This window comes from Narcine bancroftii, chromosome 4 (assembly GCF_036971445.1).
Source record: "Narcine bancroftii isolate sNarBan1 chromosome 4, sNarBan1.hap1, whole genome shotgun sequence".
Lineage (NCBI taxonomy): Eukaryota > Metazoa > Chordata > Chondrichthyes > Torpediniformes > Narcinidae > Narcine > Narcine bancroftii.
The window spans coordinates 268236264-268256162 of record NC_091472.1 but is presented as its reverse complement, the minus strand read 5'-3'; the positions used below and the strand labels follow the sequence as shown (position 1 = coordinate 268256162).

The 19899-nt window shown below is 38.9% G+C and overlaps 1 protein-coding gene across 1 annotated transcript in view; it reads left to right on the top strand.

The window, feature by feature from the left end:
• Positions 1-19525, top strand: part of LOC138761953 (spermatogenesis-associated protein 24-like) — a 166557-nt gene extending 147032 nt beyond the window's left edge. Inside the window, exon 7 of the mRNA XM_069934975.1 lies at positions 18034-19525. The gene's annotated coding sequence lies outside the window, so the exon portion shown is untranslated. The remainder of the gene's footprint in view (positions 1-18033) is intronic.
• The last annotated feature ends 374 nt before the right edge of the window (positions 19526-19899 follow it).

Sequence of the window (19899 nt, the reverse complement as noted above, 5' to 3'; positions counted from 1 at the left end):
AATCATACCAGGAAACAAACAGTGTGCAATTACTAATTCACACAGGCAATGCAGACATTTGCATGCTATAAGCATCGGTTGTACACATGCTCCTGGACCCCTAATCATTGGGAGGTTGCTCTATTACCCATTATATGCAGGGGTATTCATACTGCAAGTATTGATCAATAGCAATTTGATCTATAGCAACACTACAGCTCAGCCTCAGCACAGTGCAGACCTTACCTGCGACTTTTCCAAGCAACATCCATAGTGGCGACCTGGCATGGAGTAGTGTTCGGGGCTTGGGCCGAGAGAGAGAGAGAGAGAGAGAGAGAGAGAGAGAGAGAGAGAGAGAGAGAGAGAGAGAATTCCTGTGGTCTCTTGTACTGTGCCAATAAAGACACTAGGTGATTTGAATTAACCAATGGCAAGATGTGCACCAATTAGTGACCAGAGCCCAACCTTGACTGACGGGTGATGTGACTTCCTAATAAGTTTCAGATAGGGAGGTCACATGACCACCCACAATACACACATTCAAGGAGGCCACACTTCCTCCACACACATCATATGACAGGATAATGGCCATTGACAGGCCTGTGAGCCTCAGGGTCAGAATGGAGAACATGTTCTCTATGCTGTGGTGCGCACAGAAATAATCATCTGAAGCATTGCCGGCAGCTGCTGTACATGTACATGAGGTTTTTCGCTCTCTGCTTCCATCTGAATCTATAAGCATGGCCAAGAATACAGACACTAAATCAATGTCTGATGGAAGCACATTTATCAATTTCATCCTCCTTCAGGCACACAAATGTTGTTGTTAATTGATTTAGCTTTGATTTACTTACAGACGCATGGTATCGATGGCCAACAGCAGAAGTATTTTCAAAGCTAGCTGGTGTCAGGGGAGAAAGGTGTTTTTTAAAATAGTCTGGCTGGCTGATGATGAATGATACATAATATTTTTCAGTATTGGAGGTGGTTGCCAAACTGTTGTTGAGAGGCAGGCAAAATAGCAAACAAATTTAGCTTAAAAAATTGGTACAAGGAGCAATTATGAAAACTTAAAATAGGGTGCAGCTAATAAAATGCATACCTGAAGATGTGAGAGTATGTCCATTTAACCATAGCAGGTCTGCTGCAAATCAACAGCTTCACAGGAAAATGGGAGTCTGTGGAAGGAAGCTAATGAGAGAAATCCCCCCCTGAATAATGTCTCTGCAGCTCAGAGGTATGATGGTGAAGGGAAATAAAACTACTGTTCAGCTGTTCATGAGAAAGGAATGGACAATTCAAATGTGTGGGTTCAATTAAGCCTTAATCAATTTATTAATGAAATATTCTTTCCCTGTACAATTAATCAGTAAAAATTAAAAATGTCTGCAAGGTGGTGACAGATGTATATTGAAATTACTTTGGACATTGCAAAGCTGCATTCCTAAATTGCTCCTGAGAAACAATAATAATAAATTGCTGTTGAGTTAATTATTGTTGTTGGATAATGCCACAGACTGTTCAAATCAGAAAGATACCACATTGAAGGTAATGTGAGTGACAGGCAATTTATTCATGCTCAGACCTTCAGCACCTACATTGCTGGAGATCGTTTGTAGTTTGGTAATTAAAAAAGGGTACCTAAATGCAATATAGATTCGGATAATACTGTGGGAGAAGTGCATATTATCATGAAATTTGTGAAGTAATGTGATAAAATCTTCACCAATCTTCATGTTAAACTGATTTATTTGTTCAATGCTCTAAGGGTTCATTTTCCACATAGCTGAATTTTGCGATAAATGTATCACATTCTTGCTTGGTGTGGTGAGACCACACAGTTAACTGAGTATGATAATGGAATCTTGGCTATTTCAATATTTTTGTTTCATAAAAGTGGCACAGTGGTTTGCAGAGCTTGCTGTTTCAGGCCACTGAGAAGCCAAAATACACAACTTTGCGAAGGATGGAGAATTTTGTTCGCTGTCGAATATTTAATGCACAGTTGGATAAAATTCACATTCAGTTACAATTTCTAAACATACAATATACAGTAAAATCCTTGGAATCCAGCACCTAAGGGGATTGTTAGATGGCGGATAAGTGAATTTTCTGGTTGCTTGAGATTGCATGATTGGTGAACTAGCGACAAGGTGTGGCAATTTTAAACTTCTATATTTTTTGGCTATTTATTTTCTGTGTTTTTTTTGGTCAGTTGCTTGAGGCTGTCAGTTGCTTGACATCCAGATATCAGGGGTTTTACTGAATAAACATTCAAGTCCACATCAGAAATATTGTTTATTTACATCAAATTATTATTTTTTTATTTGTTTAAAATAATTGGTTTATATTAATGTCTCCTACTACAAAAAAATGAAGCTTCTGCATTGAATTGAGTTTGCAGCATCTTTATTCTTGATCATGAACCTCAACCAATGCATTTCCCCTTCCAAGTTATTGTTCTCCATTTCAACATAAGACAGGCAGCTAGCAATGTTATTGAAGTCATTGCTCAGGTCTTACCATCTTCCTGCTTTCAACTGCCTCCTGAAACTCTCTCTACCACAAAGTAGTTCCTATGAGATTTTTGTAAGGTATCCTCTTCAACTTGATTAAATAATTATTTGTGTTCTTTTCAATACAGATGCCAAAATCTGCCATTTCCACACTGAACTGTCAATCTTTGGCCTTCTCCTCTGATGTAATGAGGCCTAGAGGAATAAAACATATTCCATCTAGGCTGTCTGCACCCCATTAGTATGAATACTCAATTGTCCAATTTTGGATAACAACTCCCCTCCCCTTTCTTCCAAGCTCCTTCTTTTCTACCCCTCATCCATATTTTTGCCCTTGTTCCCACCCATTCTCATCTTCCTCCCCTCTGGTGATATCCTCTTCTACCTACAAGTCACCACATGTTTTCTCCCCCCACCCCCAACCCCACAATTCCATCTGGTGTCATCTGATGGATTTCCTCCTATTTGCTTATCATTCTTCATCCTCCCTAGTTCACTAATTCTCTAATGGCTCCTTAAATTGTCATTTAAGAAAAATTTGGACAGGTACATGGATGGGAGGGATATGGAGGGCTATGGTCAGGGTGCAGGTCAATGGGACTAGGCAAAATAATAGTTCAGCACAGACTAGATGGGCCAAAGGGTCCACAGTGCTGTAGTGTTGACTGGTTCTATGGTTCTATCCAACCCTTCTCACCTCATTATACCACTATTTCCCTGGCCTCTTGGTGAAGTGTTCTGAACTAAAATGTTGGTAATCCTTTTTCTCCCACTGATGTAAACTATCCTCCTGAGATACTCCAGCAGATGGTTTTATGATCAAAAATAGTGTGATTATTTTGGTTAATTATGACTCAAGCATATCTTGGTTTCTTTTGACTGTCCTTTGATCTCTTCCTCTGAAGGCTTCTTTAAAATGGTCCCTATTTCCTCCTGAAGTATAAAATTGCTTCTTATTTCAGTTCTCCTCATGATACTAGGAAGGCAGGCTTTGAAATAGCATAGAAAATCTCTGAAGTAAGTGGCCATTCAACTCAGCATATTGGTGTCAAGAAACGCTATTGCAGCCATCCCACCAACTAACCCTGGGTCAGCAACCCCATAGGCCACGACTCTTCAAATAGATGTTAAGTTACCTTTTAAATGTAATGATGATGTTTGTCTTAAGTATCCATATCAACAATTTTTCTCAGTTCCCATCTAATCCTACTACTAACTATTTGGAATCAATACCGACTGGTTTCTGACACTTCTGTCAAGGGAAATAATACTAGTTGTTCAATTTAGGCCTGACATGATTATATACATTTTAATTAAGTATTTCATCAACCTTTTATGTTACAAAGGAAACATAGAACACTACAGCACAGAACAGGCCCTTCTACCCTCGATGTTGTGCCAACCTATATATTCCTACCAAAAAAAAGAATCTCATAATCCTCTATCTTTCTTTCATCCATGTACTTATCTAGGAGTTTCTTAAATGCCCCTAATGTTCCAGCCTCCATCACCACCCCTGGCAAGGCATCCAGGCACCCACAACACTCTGTCTAAAAAAACATACCCCTGGTGTCTCCCCTCAACTTTCCTCCCTTCACTTTGTACAGATGCCCTCTGGTGTTTCCTACTCCTACAGTGAGAAAAAAGGTACTGGCCGTCTACCTTATCCATGCCTCTCAGAATTTTGTAGACCTCTACTAAGTCAACTCTGATCCTTCTACACTCCAGCTTATCCAATTCTTCTCAATAGGTATGATTTCCCAGTCCTAGAAACATCCTTGTGAATCTCTTTTACATCTTCTCCAGAGCAATCACGTCTTGCCTGTAGTATGATTACCATAACCATAATCAGTATTCAAGCTGTGGTCCAGCATTAACTCCTTGCTCTTAGAATTATAGTGTCATTGAGCATGGAGCAGGCCTACCAATTCAACTTGTGACTTTGTCAGATTTCAGATTTATCATCGAAGTACATATAGGACATCACATACAACCCTGAGATTCTTTTTCCTGTAGGTGAGGCAGAATTACCACTTATTGGTAGTGCAAAAAAACTGTACTCAGTGAACACATGTAAACAAATAAAGAAATGTAAACAAACCATCTAGCAATACAGAGAGAAAAAAATCAATAAAGTGTAAAAGTAAGAATCCTTAAATGAGTCCCTGATTGAGTTTGTTGTTGAGGAGTCTAATGGTGGAGGGATAACATCTGTTCCTGAATCTAGTGGTAAGAATCTTGTAGCACCTATGCCTCTTTTCTGATGATAGCAGTGAGAATAGAGCATATGCTGGATGATGTGGATCGTTGATGAATGCTGCTACTCTCCATTGTTCCCTGTAGATATTCTCAATGGTGGGGAGGGTTTGCCTGTGATGTCCTGAGCTGTGTCCACTACCTTTTTCAGGGTTTTACATTCAATTATTGGTCATCAGTATCTCAGAACCCCTCAAATCTGAATGGAAGCAAATTATTGTCAGCACAGTTGGTTACAGTGGAGATCTTCCTCTGTGTATTTACGTGCACATGGCTGGGCATATGTGTTGCATTAGGGAGGCACTTTCACTTCATCTGTGGTAGAGAAACAGCTTTACATATTACTACAGCCCACCTGTCTGGGAGCTGTGTGAGGAAATTTAAGAGAGAGAGAGAGAGAGAGAGAGAGAGAGAGAGAATGACATATTTTGCTTTGTGTTACAATATCAAGTTCTGTGTGTTACAGTGGACTTTACTTGAGATGACATTTTAAATATGAATCTCGTGCAGCCTTCTGCATTTTTCTCTGCAGAGGGAGTCTTATTTTTTTTTCCATTGGTATCACTAGGGTGTGCAGACCTCACCAGGTGACACCATCAGAGGGGGTGACCCCAAAATGACTGTCGATAAAATTTTTGTGTAGTCTTTCAGCAGTAATTTTTTTTAATTAAAATATCTCTTTAGCTAGTTATAACAACATAAACATTTTTTTTAAAGTCCTCAATATACCTTCAAGGCTAACGCTCAATGCTAATACTTTTTGAACCTTCTTGTGCACTCCGGTCAGAGCTGTTATTATTACCCAATTACAATGATGCTTCAAATCACATGGTTTCATCTGCACGTGCTTCAAGCATGCACTGTTGTTTTTGTTGCTGCAGGTGTTTTTATATTCAATGCTTTTTTCAAATTTTCTGGCGTTTTGGCTTCAATTTTGTGGTAATTAGTATTTGTGAACCTATATTAATAATATTTATGAGAATGAGGTAGTATGATATTGTACTTTAAAGATATCATTTTAATTTTGCTAGTTGTTTATCTCACTACCAAGTGAGATATACAGGAATTATGATTTACGTAATATTAGTACAAAAAATATTACTAAGGATTCTGTATGGTCTGGTATGGGAGGTCCATGGGCGGGGGGTGGTGGGGTGACACCAGCCCTAGTGATGCCACTGTTTTCTTTTAAATAATAAACTTCTGGAGATCATAAGGTAGAAAGTTGAGAATCGGAAATCAGCTTACAGGCATTACAAATATGCCAAGGTTTGAGATACAGGATCAAATTAAAATGTGTAATAATGTTTTAACTTTTCAGAGTAGGTAATCCATTTGTCCTCAAAACACATCAGTGGGAGAGTAGAGGGTGACTGGGTCAATTTTTGGATAATCAAAATTTCAGAACAATTTTGTGAGGGGTGGGAAGTGCATGTGGTCATAGGAAGGATTAAAATGACCATATTTCAAAACGTGGCTCCTCCTCACCACATATTATTGTGCCAAATATTATATTTCAAACTATGAAATATTCAGCCAAAGTATTGGCTTGTTTGCTGCTTGTTGGTTGCTATCATTGAATTTGAGGTGATGTGTCATATCTTCAAGGAGGCTTTGATTTTTGAGCGCATCCATGAATTTTTTTTCCTCTGGGCATCTGACAATCTCCATGACAGAGTTCAGAATAGATTATCTTCTGCTTCAAGAGTCAGGGGACCAGCATAGGAATCAAATAGCCTATCCACCTTAACTATCTCTCTCTCTCTCACACACACACACACACACACACACACACACACACACACACACACACACACACACACACACACACACACACTTTCAATAACAGTGTCTGAAAATCCCTGCACCCAATTTTGATATTTGTTTTGACCCTGGTTTATCACTGTAAATCTTGCCCTTGCAGGCATTTTGAATATTCATGATTCAACTTTAACTCATGAATAGAATGATTTTGTCTCTATGAACCATCTTAGTTTAAATAGCATGATCTATTTTGTATATTATTTCAAAATGATAATGCTAACCCTTGTAGAGAAAAAAAAGACTAGTTGAGAAATGTGATTGGTAAGATTTTGTGGTAAATCTTGTTTACTGACAAGCAAAAAACAAATAAGAGGACAAATTTGATTGCTTGGTTTTCTCAGGATCGGCTGCAGCAACAGTCTAAGTCAAACTGCTATTGATTTTTTTCTCATGTTTCAGTCATGTATCTGGTTGTTACGTTAAGTTCTGATTTCATCCATTTTACCCACTTACACAACCTGTATTCTGAAATGTGCACTTTTGATGTGTGATACCACCATTTTAAAGTGAAGCCACTGAGCCATCAAATCTATTTCTCAGTTTTTTCTCTTATTTTTGAGAATTGCTGATTGCAGTCCAGCAGAACAAAATCTTATTACTTTGATAGAAAAGGTTATATATTCAAGCATTCAGATTCAAATCCAGCAGCACTAAAGGAATTGCTTGCTAAAGATGAGAGAAGGCTAAGGGAAAACATGATATTCTTTATTCTGAAGTGTTAGAAAGATCTGCTTCTAAAGGTACCAACAGGCAAAAAAAAAACCTGTAGAGGCACTCAGTCTGGGATAATATCAGGAAATATTGGAAACATTCAGCAGGTCAGGCAGCACCAGTGGAGAGAGAAACAGAGTTCACATTACAGTTTCATGAACTCTTGACAGAACCAGGAACATTTTAAAAGATGGGCATGTTTCCAACTGCAGTGAAGGGGTAAGGAATGTCTGTGATATTGCTTCTCAGCAATATCCTCCAAATGCTTAATGGCACTTTTCAGATGTACATTGATGACAGCCAGTTCTACCATTTTCCACATCCTTTCAGCCCTCTTTAGTTCTCAGTTCCCAAACTGATGGAAGAATAGAAATTTGCTTGAGTAATATATTGGGAAGACCAAAGCCATTGCCTTTTTTAGTGCTGTAAATTACATTTCTTGCCCCTCAACTCTATCATTCTCTATGGTCAGCATCTGAAACTGAACCAGTCTGCTCACAGATTTGGTGTTATATTTGATCCTGGAGTATGCAATGCACAAAATATCCTTGTCAGTTTGATCTGACAGCTATCAAGCTGCTTTAATGGGTTCATGGTGACAGGAACCTAAGCTTGCAGGGCATAGACTGAACTTTCACAGCAGCACTTAATTTGTGTGGTAAAAGTGAGAACTGACATTTGATGCCACAGCATGGTTGGGTCCAGAAGAAGTTTCCCATTACTTCCAAGCTGTGATCAGAAGACTTTATGTTCTGCATATGATCCTGTGCAGTGTTCATGCAACACTTCCATTGTCCATGAATTCCATGTAATATTTGTGGAAAGTCTGGAGAAGCAATAAGCCTTTAACTGCATAAATCCTTGAAACTTTGGATGTGGCACAATCTATGCTGCAGAACTCGTGTATGACTTTACACCTCAGTGAGCTAACATTGGGAATACCCTTGTTTTATGCTCTGGATATAGATCACTCATGACTGATAACTCCTCATTCATACATCCTGCTTCTGGGGTAATTTCCAAATTAAACATCTTTCAAGTTCTGAGGTTTAAACTACATTTCTGAGCAATGGACCAACTATTTTATTGGCAAATTGCCAGAGCAAGTGCTAGTTCTTCCAAACCAAGGAGGCCCTGTATTATCCAGAGAGAAGATTCCAATCAAACATTCATTTAATCACTAAAAATATATTTCTTGTTGGTAACAACAGAGAACTTTCCCCATCTCAAATGCCCCTGTGTCTCTCTTGTTCACTATCCCGATATCTCTTTTCCTCAGCCCCCTTCTCCTTGTGTTTCTCTGTTTGTCTATCCCTCTGCCTCCATTCTTCCAGGACAGCATTCTCAGAGCTATCCCCTCCTCTGATCAATTCTCAGCTTTTCACTCGTGTCCATTTATCCATGTCCATCTATGGCCTCTTGGCTGTTGATCTATGCTCTTTCCCCTTCCCCTTGTTCCCTCCTCCCAACCTTTTTGTCAGGTACCTGGCTTCTTTTTGTTCATACCTTTAAAAAAGGCTCAGGCCCAACATGTTGGTTATATATATTTTCCTACTATAGATGCTGTGGGACCTGCTGAGTTTCTCCAGCACTTCTGTGTATTTACAACAATCAGAATCAGAATTCATTGTCATGAACAAATTACAAAACCACCTTACAACAATAAATTTTAAACAGTGCACAAAAAGTGAGGCAGTGTCTTTGGTTCATTGATTATTCAGGAATCTGATGGCAGCGGGGAAGAAGCTGTCCTTATGCTGCTGAGTGTTTGCCTTTAGGGTCCTGTACCTTTTTCCTGATGGTAGCAGAGTGAAGAGGGCATTGCCTGGGTGGTTGGGGTCTTTGAGGGTATAGGGTGCTTTTTTAAGACACTGCCTCATGAAGATGTTCTTGATGGAATGAAGTCTGGTGCCTGTGATGTCAAAAGGCTGAGTTAACAACCCTCGAGCTTTTTCTTGTCTGAATGTTGGCACCTCCATACTAGACAATGATCCAACCAGCCAGGATGCTCTCCATGGCACACCTTTTAAATTTTTTTAATTTAATAAGTTACAATAAGTCAAAACTATACACTTTACATACATAAATTCATATATATATATTGACATTTTCCATTTTCTCCCCATCTCTCCTCCCTCTCCTCACCCCAAAATTATACCCAGATTTTTAAAAAAGGAGTTTGATCTGGTTATTATCCAATTTTTATTGACTTGATGAATAATATTATATAGAATATTATATTCAGTAACATATACTAATTTATCCCTTTAAGAGTTGAAGATTTAAGTCTGATGATCACCAATTAACTTTATATATGGTTCCCAGATTTTTTTAAAATTGTCCAAAATTATCTCTTAAATTATAGGTAATATTTTTCTAATGGAATATAGCTATCTATTTCTATATACCAGTGCTGTATTTTCAGAGATGTTTCCATTTTCCAAGTTGTCAGCATGCATTTTTTTTGCTGCTGCTAAAGCAAACATAATAAATTGTTTTTGAGATCTATCTAATTTTAACAGTAAATCTTTAACATTTATATTACTTAATAGAAATTTTTTTGGATCTTTAGGTAAAAATTTTACTTTTTCACATCCAAATTGAATGTAGTATTGTACCAATTTCTTGTTTACAATGGAAGCATTTATTTGATAATGTGGGATTCCATTCTTTTAATTTTTGAGGTGTAATATATAATCTATGTAACAAATTATATAGTATCATATGATATCGAGTATTTATTGTAGTTATCATAATACCATAACATAGCTCAGACCAAGTTTCATTTTTTTAATCTGTATATTTAAATCCTCATCCCAATGTTGTTTTGATTTGTATATTCTTTATCAGTTTTATTATTTTGTAATTTAATATACATATTTGTAATAAATTTTTAAACACTTAATGTGTCTGTAATTATATATTCAAAACAGCTTGACTCAAGTAGCCTTAAACTTGTTCCTATCTTCTCCTTTAAAAATGTTTTTAATTGATAATAAGAAAGGGATTGTATAATTCAATATTTCATATTTATCTTTCAATTAATCAAATGTCATTAAAATGTTACCCGAAAAACAATCTTTTATTCTTTTAATTCCTTTTCTTGTCCATTCATTAAAAAATATATTGTTCATTGTGAAAGGAATTAATTGATTTTGCTTTAACATGTTTGGTAGTTGATAGTTTACCATCCCTCTTTCTAAATGTATATTACTCCATATTTTTAAGATATGATGTAATATTGGTGTATTTTTATTCCTTACTAATTTCTCATTCAATTTATAAGTTAAATGTTCAGAAGAATTCTCTTCTAATTTATATAACTCTATCTTGAGGCAAGTCGATTTTTCCCCAGTTCTCTCCACATCTATAGAAGTTTTCGAGAGTCTTCGATGACATACTGAATCTCCTCAGTTTCCTCACAAAGTATAGGTGCTGGCAAGTCTTCTTCATGATTGCATTGATATGGAGGTTCCAGGACAGATCCTCAGAGATGTAGACACCAGGAATTTGAAGTTCTTGACTCTTTCCACTACTGAGCCCTCGATGAGGACTGGGTGGTGTTGCCCTGATTTTCTCCTGAAGTCCACAATCATCTTCTTGGTTTTGCTGACATTGAGCAAAAGGTTGTTGGTGTGACACCACTCAAAAAACTGATCTATCTCCCTCCTGTTTGCTTCCTCATTGCCGTTTGTGGTTCCGCTGACAACTGTGGTGTCATCAGCAAATTTGTAGATAGCATTGGAATTGTGCCTGGCCACAAAATCATGGGTGTATATTGGGTAGAGCAGTGGGTGAAGTATGCATCCTTGAAGTCTGCCTGTGTTGATAATCAGTGAGGAGATGTGTCCAATTCGTACTGACTGTGGTTTTCTGATGAGAAAATCAAGGATCCAGTGGCAGAGGAGGGTGCAGAGGCCCAGAGTTTGTAGATTCTTGAGCAGCACTGATTGAATAATGGTGTTGAAGTCTGATCTGTAGTTGATGAAGTGCAGCCTGTATGAGTTGCTGCTTTCGAGATGATCCAGAGCTGAGTGGAGAGCAAGCGATATTGCATCTGCTGTGGAGCGATTGTGACAACAGGTGAATTGCAGTGGGACCAGACCTTTGCTTAGGCATATGTTAACTCTAGCCATGACCAGCCTCTCAATGCATTTAATCATAGCAGATGTTAATGCTACTGGGTGGTAGTTTTTGAGGCAGCTGGGATGATTGATGCCCTTTTAAAGCAGATGGGAACCTCTGATTGCAGCAATGAAAGGTTGAAAATGTCCATGAACACTCCGGCTAGTTGATAGGCATAGACTTTCAGTTCACTGCCAATTATGCCATCAGAGCTTGATGTCTTGTGAAAGTTCATCCTCTTGAATGATTTTCTGATGATGTCCTCAGAGACAGATATCATAGGGTCCTCAACTTTTGCAGGGATTCTACTAGGCTTTATTGGGTTCTTCTCAAATTGGGCACAGAACGTGTTCAGCTCATCGGGTAATCACAGTTTCTGTAGACTTTTTTGTTTCATCTCATCTCATGTATTTTTCATATTCTCATATTTTTCCTATAATATAGAGGAAGAGCATTTGGCTCTATGGGATGGTGTTCATGTCGGTGCATCAGTGAGGGACTGAAGGACATACAATGGTGGGCTGTTGGTGATTCAAGGCGAGGAACTCACGCAGACTGTGGGCTGCTGGCGACTGTGGGTGAAGTATTCACATGGGGCTGCAGACTGCTGGAGACCAGCTCAAGACTGGCTGAAGAGGTACCGGGTATTGGAACTGGGGCTGAAGGGTTCCTGATCATGCCAGAGGTTCATATCTGGAGCTTAGGCTGCTGTGTGGTTGCAGAGACTGCAGGAGCATTGGAGGAAAATCCAAGGACACACGGTGACTCTGAAGGGACTCGCTTTTGCTTTTCTTCTCTGACTGCAAGAAGCACTTCAGGCAATTTCTGCTGATGGTGAATCTATCTAACGTCGAGGTACTCGAGATGGCAGAGGTCGACAGCATCGAGTCCACGCTGCTGAAGATCCAGCTGCGCTGGATGGGTCACGTCTCCAGAATGGAGGACCATCGCCTTCCCAAGATCGTATTATATGGCGAGCTCTCCACTGGCCACCGTGACAGAGGTGCACCAAAGAAAAGGTACAAGGACTGCCTAAAGAAATCTCTTGGTGCCTGCCACATTGACCACCGCCAGTGGGCTGATAACGCCTCAAACCGTGCATCTTGGCGCCTCACAGTTTGGCGGGCAGCAGCCTCCTTTGAAGAAGACCGCAGAGCCTACCTCACTGACAAAAGGCAAAGGAGGAAAAACCCAACACCCAACCCCAACCAACCAATTTTCCCTTGCAACCGCTGCAATCGTGTCTGCCTGTCCCGCATCGGACTGGTCAGCCACAAACGAGCCTGCAGCTGACGTGGACTTTTTACCCCCTCCATAAATCTTCGTCCGCGAAGCCAAGCCAAAGAAGAATCTATCTACCTTACGGCAGATGAAAACAAATTTTGTATAATATTGCTCTGTTTTTATTGCATGACAATAAATTGAGCCTTGAACCTTGAGTCTTAAGTCTTATGCAATCCAATCACTGCCATTTCCCTCATCTTTTGCCAAGCCTTTGATGTGTACTCTTGGCTTGCATCCCATTTTTCAGTCATTATAAAACTGAGCTTGCACTGAAGCCTACTGTATGCGCCCTGCCTCTATCATGCCTCAGCTACACTGATTGCTGGACAGAAAACCTTAAACATTCTCATCACTGTTTTTAAATTCCTGCATGGACCCACCTTGCTGTAACATCCTCTCTGTCATCTGTGTTCCTTCAAATCAATCCTTTTGCACATCTCTAATTTGAGTTGTATTCCTTCTGTCTTATGCCCACCATGGAGCACAGAGGGGTTTTGAGTCTCATTCAAAATCAGCCTTGCTGCCAGCACAGTTCTTCATCACACCTCCATTGGAATGTTGGTCTACATTGCTGAGCTCATCTCCCGCAAAAAAGACCAATTTTTCTGTACTCAGTGACTCTACTCTATTAATATGTTTTATGCAAAAGATAATTGCTGACTTTCCCATTGTTTCAGCACTCATTAAAGTTGAGAGCATTAACATCAATAACAATGGGAAATCATATGAAGGAGCTTCAATAACTATTAAAGGATGCAAGGCATGCATGCATTTGTTCTAGTGTTTGTATAAACAGGAGCCAAGTGTAATCTATTTATTGTCAGTCTATGGTTCTGGCAAGGATCCTTCATCTCCAAATTGTTCTTCCCAGAAATTTCTGAAATAAATTTGCACTAAGATTTTAAGCAATTTATGCATTAAAACTTAATGTATTTCTTATTAAACTGAGGTAAACTAACAAGAAACTTTCATTTAGAAAATCAATTCATTATCAGGGAGAGATAGATTTTAAATAACATTATTTATGAGCTGCATTTCTTATTGATTTTTTTCTAACTTTTTCATTGTTAACTTTTCAACAGTGCATTGTGTAATTCTGAAACCTTGTTATCCTGTTATATATATGTTTAGCTAGTCCCTTGTGGTTTAAGATGACTTGCTTCCACACATTTTGGGGAGGTTTGAGAAATTGATGAGGCCATTGGGAATTCAAGGATGGGGCAAGAAGTGGGAGAGGAGGCATGCTGGGTAGTTTGTGATGTGGGGTTCACATGTCTTCATTGTTGGCTCTTTGTAAGGGTGAAACAAAAGGTCATGAGGTGTTCAACAACTCAGCCCTCACCCGCATCTCCTCCTTTTCCTGCTCATCTGCCCTTGTCCCCTGTGCTCCTAAAACCAACAAGAACACGATTTTCCCTTCTCTGTACCTACCACCCCACCAGCCTCTGCATCCAACACATTATCTTCTGGAATTTCTGGCACTTACAACAGAATCCCACTACCAGACACATCTTCCCCTCTCCTCCCCTCTCTGCCTTCCAAAGGAGCTGCTCCCTCTGTGTTTCCCTCATGCATTCATCCCTTTCTACCAAATGCCCGCCCCCCCTCCCCCACCCCCGGCATCTTCCTCCCTCACTACAGTCCTGGGCCCCAAACAGGCCTTTCAAGTGAAGCAACACCATTTGTGTATCTGCAGATGTGATTTATTGCATCTGGTGCTCCATTTGTGGTCTTCTCTACATCAGAGTTACTGGGCACAGACGGGGAGATCGTTTCGCTGAGCACTTTCGCTCTGTCTGCACCTGTGACAGGGACATCCCAGTGGCCAACCATTTCAGTTCTGCATCCCATTTCCATACCAACATGGCTATCCCACCAATCCATCCGTAAATTGGAGGAACAACACCTGATTTTCCTTCTGGGATCTCTCCAGCCAGTTGGTATTAGCATGGACTTCTCCAGTTTCTGCTCACTTACTCCCCCTTTTCCCTCCCTTTCCTTAGCTTTCCACCCCCTTCCCTCTCATTTTACCTCGCCATCTCTCCTCCCCATCCTTGCCACTGTGCTCTCCCACCCTTCTCCACCTATTAGCTCCTGCCTTTGGGTCCATGCTCCTTCCCCCACCCCTCTTGTGCCCTTTCTTTTTGTTTGGAAGCTTGTCAACATTTTTCCATACCTTGATTAAGGCCTCAAGCCAGAAATATCGGTTATATATCTTTATCTTTGGCAAAATATATATTAAAAAAATATATTTTATTTAAGAATTTTAAAACCACATCTACAATTATTATTAGTTAATACATTGAAAAAAATAATACAAAAGTGGTATATAGATGTGTAACTTAATCCCTCCCTACCTCCCCCCTCCACTCACCCAACCCTACATAAAAAAAATAAGAATGCCAAAAAAAAGAAAAGAAAACTTATTAGACATCATATTGAAGCTAAGGGATATCAGTGTGACGAGCATTCTGAGAGTCCTTCACATTTTTAAACCTATATATTGTAAGTATGGGCTCTATATTTTCAAAAAGATAATATTTATTACGTAAATTATGTGATTTTCTGAAGTGGAATATGAGAATGCAATTCAGCCAGCCATCTCGCCATCCCTAAATCTGTATTTGATTTCCAAGTAATGGCTATGCACTTTCTAGAAACTGCTAAAGCTAATTGTAAAACTTCAATTTGATACATAGTTAATTTTAATCTAAGACTAATAATTTTAATATCACCCAACCAAAATAATATCAGATCTAGTAGGAGTTTTACCTTTAATATTTTCTCTAAATTTTCTTTACCTCTAACCAAAAAGGTTTTACACTAGGACATGCCCAAGTAGAATGAAAAAAAAAGAATCTGTTTCTTGATCACATCTAAAACATAAATCTGATACTACTAAATTCAACTTCTTTAATTTTTGGGGGAGATAAAGTACACTGTTTGACATGCTAAGTTTCTCCACTGTGTTTTTACTTCAACCATGGTGTCTGCAGAGTTTTGTGTTTTAATTACGAAGTGTTTTACTAATTTTATAAGAGGAGTCAATGAGTTTACCAGATATGCTCATTTTTTAAAGGTATTATATTCTTATTTTGGTTTGTTTCTCCTGAACCACTATATTCAAACTTAGAACTCTGCTCAAAGTTTATGCGCCTACTTCCCTGTGAAGCAGATAAGTTTAGTTGGTTTCATCTATAGTTCTCTCTTATTGACCACATAAAAATAATAAAGAAAAATTATGATTTCAGTTTGTGGCTCCCCCTTAAATGTGCTGTGCCCACCGGGGGGCTGTATGGTCCCACTGAGAATACATTGACAAAAGCACACAGATGAGCGCGCACACGTACACACGCACACATCATGCATTGGAGAACTTGCATGAACTGCTCTGTAAACACCCTGGTTGACCCAAGCAGATGCTTGGCTTGAACCTGGGTAGGAGCCAACCCAGAAACACGAGATGGAGTGGAGATTGCTTTGAGAGGAGATGGGCCATCAAAAGAATCCCACATGGCACAAAGCATGTTGCAGCCTCTAAGGAACTGTCCTGGGACTGACTTCCACTGACCTCATTAATTTGTTTTGCAAGCTCTAATGATTGACTGTTCCTCTACATCCTACAGCTCTTTCTCCCCATTTAAAATGTACTTCCTAAGGAGAATGAGAGCAATTGTTTTCCTTGCAAGTAAAAAGATGCAAGTGAACATCTAACTGAGAAAAAATAAACTGCAAATATCTCGGAAATGTAACATTTTAATTTTCCTTTTCTAAAATGAGAACTACTGTTGCTATAGTCTTTTAAAACATTAAAACAACTTTTTAAAACATTTCTTTTTTAGTATAATTAACAGCATTGGGGATTAAAGGTGATTTAAGCTCTGTCATGTCCTTTTAGTAAACACAGTGCAGTTGGATCTTACTTTTTATGTTATGTTCTAACTTTAGCAGTTACTTTAAATCTCTTCACTCCGCTTGTAATGTATATATCAATGCTCATTTATTCCACTGAAAAGCAATGTTTCTAAAGGAATCTGCCCTATTTATAGCCATTCCATAGAAACATAAACAATTCACACTGTCAAAAGGATCATTTATACTTTATCGGAATATCTGCATCTAAATTACAACACCCAATTCCTTGTGTTACTCATTTTAGCATCTCTCTTCCTATGTTTTATGAGCCAAGAGTCTTATTATATTTTGTGCGCTAGTTCAAACTAACATAAAACAGGCTGTGCAAAGTCAACATTTCAACAGCCAATTAGGAATGGACCTACTGACATTGTTGTATTTTACATCTGGATACTGTGGATTGTCTCTTTTCAATGATAAATGTTCTAACTCTGAGAAAGATAAATAGACTTGACTCAAGAATGACCATTCCACCTGCAAGCCCCATCTGCAGGTCCCTTCCCCATGAAAGGCTCAACACCACCTATTCGGGGAAACTGGCCATCACCTCGAAAGACATACAAGGTTTGTGGGGAAAATTGATGTATTTGGGTGAGGTGAGTGGTTGGACCACATCCTCTTTAATTGTGCACTTGATTACCATTACTTTAACTTCACCATCCCCCCTTCTGGATAGAGCATCCCTCCCAATTTAACAACGAAGATCAGAGTCCATATCGCTCCACTTATGGCTCACCCTGCTACAGATTATGTGACATACAAAATGGCAGCACTGCCAGAATTGCTGCAACGACAGCGTGCCGCAGGTGAGGACCTGTGGGGAGTGGCGGCACAGCGCTACCCTGCGCGGTCCAAACACACAGTCATACTGCTGTCAGCTTTAAACTGCCTGTTAAAGCAGGCAATGGTGATTTATTTCAAAATCCTGCGGCGGCCAAGATAATAGCACCTATGCTCGTCAGTGGCCTCAAGGGGTTACGGACTCTGGGGAAGTAGAGGACCACCCACAGTTTGAGAATAAGAGAAAGTACCAAGGGACTTATCAGGGGCTTCTTGATTGCATCTGGAGTTCGAGTTGTTAATGATTTGGACTAACGTCTGTGTGGCTGCTCAGGCTGCAAGAACAGTGAAGGCGAATCCATGAACACTCAGTGACTCTGGGGGCTGGGGGAACGACACTCTCTTTACTCTGACTCCCTTTCTCTGACTGTTAACGGACACTGGGCAATTTCTGCTGATGGTGAATCTTTGTCTGCCTTATGAAATTTTGTGTAATATTACATATTCTGTTTTATTACATGACATAAAAAACTATAATCTTGAATACTGTTTAAAACTGTAATTATTAGAGGGGAGTAATGGAGTGGGGGATTTGCAGATCTCTCACTACTGGAAAACTGAATAGGATTTATTTTTTTTCCAGGTATGGTGGGCCATCAAGGAATGTTGATGAACAAACAGACTTATAGGTCCAAGAAAGTGACAACACAGGCAAACAGGGGGATGAAGAAGGATTAAGGCACTGGGAAAAAAAAAATCCGTGAGAGGAATCAGTGTGCAGGACACCATCAGTAAGGTAAAAAAAGGATAAATCAGATTGCTTAATCACTGGTAATCAACTAGCCAAAACAATCTGATTTATTTGAAAATTGGGATCATTAAATTGGAAAGTGCAGCCTCCATATTTCTTTTCAAAGCAACAAGAGAAGCCAGCGATAATTTTTTTCAGTGATAACATAGGTTTAACAAGAGATCTCCAGGAGCATGAGATTTCTTTTCAGCCTTTACTTTTATTTAGAAATTTTCAAAAACGGATTGATTGTTGGAACAACTTCATAAAAGCCCTCAATCTCTATAATCTCATAGACTATGTCAAAGATGACCCTATTCTATTTGATTGCAGTCACAGAAGGAAAACCACGAAACTTCAGCTGTAGGTAATGCAGGTAACAATGGCCCAGATTTTCCAGTGAGGCACTCATTCAATCACGTGGCCCCTTGGTTTTCCATGTGGCTGAATTGACATTTGTCACATTAGGAAGGCCTCTCCTATTGGCCCCAATGGTCCCAGAGTTGAGCAGCAAGAGTGCCTGTGAGGTAGCTGCATCTCGAGCAATGTCATTGATCAATGAGGGTAGGTCAGGATCAGCCTGACTCTCCTTCGAAAACATGACAAAGCTGCAGTTTTGATTGTTAAACCATACAGTTTTTAAAAAAAATGTTTCTAAGTGTCTTTAAAACTATTGAAAATGACAAAATCAAATGAAGTAAAGTTTTAAAATAATTTAAAATATTAAAGAAGAAAAATATGTAACTTATTTTATTCTTCCCTTTTTCTCAGCATTCCTTCTAAGTATTCACACTCAAATTAACAGGCTTGTAGACCTTTTGCCTAATATAACATTGGTGAAAGCAAATAGTTATCAGGTTGTAGTAGAAAATGAAGGAACAACAAATACTGGTAATTTAAAATTGCTCAGTAAAGGCTATGAATTTTAGTAGATTAGGCACTAACTGATATTGTTGACCATGGAAAGGTAAAGGTCCATTATTGTTACGTATTACTACATAAATGAAATCCTTTGACTTTTGTCTACTGTAAGGCAGAGTCACCACTTTGTCCAATGCCCCTCACATATGATAAAAGTAGAACATTATTCTGTATTTAAATTCAATTTTCTCATCTTCATAATCTCCAAACTGAAGACAAGAACATATGGGAATGAAATAGAAGTCCTGTTCTGATAAGGTTTGGTTTTGAGCTTGTCCTTGTATTACCTTTAGAAAATGCTAGTAGATATTGTTCATACAAAGGATATATCAACCTTTTAAGTAAAATAAAAGCTCAATGAATCTTTTCTTCCTGCCTTTTCTCTTCTCTAACCTGATTTAAATTTATCATTAACTGTGATGCTCTGTACTTTTTTGTGGAAATTCATGTTATTAACCTTTAATAAATTGGATATGTTTGAATGGTCATTATGATTGGAAGGCTTCATACATTTGCTTGCTAAAACACTTCATCTATCAGAATACATGGACTGACAGGTCTTATTTTATCAGTCTTTAGGGACCTTCAGGTTGACAGGCTGGCCTTATAGCTGTCACCAAATCTCTCCCCAATGGCTAAATTAAAAATAAACATAAAGGCCATAATGGCTAACAATATAAATTTTTTATTTTTATTCGATAAATTTTTGTACTCAAGATGATGGATGCCAGCACTGGGGAACAAAATGCTATTTCCAACTTTGTTGTCCAAGCTTAACCTCAAATATATCAAGGTCAA